We start from the raw sequence: 2,183 nt of genomic DNA, 5'->3' as shown, positions 1-2,183 counted from the left end.
CTATCTCTCTGTCTCTCTCTGTCTGTCTGGCGGGCGCACGTGCCCTATAGCAAAAACCCCTCAAAAAAAAAAAAAAAAAGTTAAAATTCTAGGACCAGTCTTGTATCCTAGTAGTTAAGGGAGTCAGATCCCATGTGGCCAACTGCTGTTTGAGTCCCAGTCTTGGTGGTTTGAAAATCACACCAGGTGCAGGTGAAAACATACCTAAAATATGGCAGGATGGGCAAAGGAAGACATTTTGGTGTGACCACACACCATCAGAGTGCTTTCTCTCTCTCTCTCTCTCTCTCTCTCTCTCTCTCTCTCTTTCTCTCACATGCCGTTCAACAATTGGGGAGAAAGAAAGCTGAAATCTCGAAAGATCACTTTTTTAATTGCCTTTTTTTAGAGAGATTTTTACTATAGGGTGCATGCACTCACCAGAGGGACAGAAAGAGACAGAGAGACAGAAAGCAAGAAATCACCACCAGGGAAAATGGCCACACCAAATCTCTTCTCCTCCATTCTCCTCTAAGGATTTTGAGGATACACCCACAAGTGCCTGGCATGCGTTTCAAGTAGCTGGATCTGGGACTTGAACTGCTGTCAACTATGTGGGAGTCCACTAATGTAACCATTATACTATCTGCTGGTTCCTAAGGAGAGATTTTTGATCTGGGCACAAGTTCATCCCAGAAAGATAGAGACAGAGAAACAGAAAGCAAGAGATCACCCCCTACGGGGGTTGAACACACTTCAGTCCCTTCTCCCTTCTCCATTCTCCTCTCAGGATCTTGGGCACACACGCACATGTAACCAGCATGAGTTTCAAGCCACCAAGTCCGGGACTCAAACCACAGTCCACTATGTGGGAGTCCAGCAACGTAACCATTATACCATCTGCTAGTCTCTCGATTGTCTTATTTTAAAAGACGAAAATGTGTTTTCTATGTTTGCATTTAATTTTTTACGAAGGGTTTGTAGGTACATAAGGGAGAGAGCAGGCTTCATTTTTTCTTTTTGAATAAGAAAGTGTGATTTAAAAGGCAAAGATATAAAATATTGAGGCACATCTGGAAAAAAATGGGTATAGGAGGGCTGACCTGGAAGCTATGTCACATGGGCTTTCTCTTTTTTAAACCATTGGATTTTTAAATTATTAGTGCTTCATCACTTTGGAAAAGTTTGACCACTCCTTATAATGTTAAACATAGTTGGGACCACCAGATGCCCAAATGGTTACATCACTGAACTCCCACGTATTCAACTGTCCAAGACCCAAGCCCGGTGGCTTAAAACTCACACTGGGTACATGTGTGTGCGTGTCCAAGATCCCAAGAGGAGAATGGAGGAGAAGGGACTGTGTGTAACCATTCCCCCTGGGAGATGATTTCTTGTCTTCTGTCTCTCTGTGTGTCTCTCTGGAGAGTGCACATACCCTATAGCAAAAGTGTCTCCCCCCAAAAAGTTAAACATAGTTGTTGAGCACAATGTTACCATAGGGAACAATAATTCCACCCCTATGTGCACTCAAGAGGAATAAAATCAGACGTTAATATCAAAACATGTATATGAATATTCAAAGTAACAATATCTGTAATAGCCAAAAATGTGGAAATAATACAAATGGTCACCAAGCAATAAGAGAATAAATTAAATGTGGCATAACTACACAATGGACTATCATTCATCAATAAAAGGAAGAAGGTACTGATTTACACTACAGCATTAACGATTTTTTAAGAATTATTTTTAGTTTGGTATGTGGGGAGTATGCACTTGCCAGAGCAAAAAAGAAAGTGAGGAATCACCCTTCCAGGGAGATAGCCACACAACAACCCCTTCTACATTCTCCACACGGGACTTTGGTCATGTACACACCCAGTGTGATTCTCAAGCTGCTGGGTTTGGGACTTGAACTGCACAGTCGTGCATGTAGGACCTAGCCACCTTAACTTCCACACAGCTGCTGGCCTTCATTAATGAATCTTAAAAACATGAATGCTAAGTTGAAAAAAAATGTAGTCCCAAAGACTACAAAGGGTCCTTAAAAAGTTTACAGACGATGTGCATTATGAAAAACTACGCTGGACCAGCAGGTGGCGTGGTGGTTAAGGCGCTGGAGGCCGACCGCAGACCGCAGTTCAAGTCCTGAACCTAGTGGCTTGCTTTCTCACTTTCCCTCTGTGTGTGTGTGTGTGTAT

Source organism: Tupaia chinensis, unplaced genomic scaffold (assembly GCF_000334495.1).
Source record: "Tupaia chinensis unplaced genomic scaffold, TupChi_1.0 Scaffold000074_1, whole genome shotgun sequence".
NCBI lineage: Eukaryota > Metazoa > Chordata > Mammalia > Scandentia > Tupaiidae > Tupaia > Tupaia belangeri.
The sequence above is the reverse complement of the archived record's forward strand: the minus strand, read 5'-3'. Positions refer to the sequence as shown.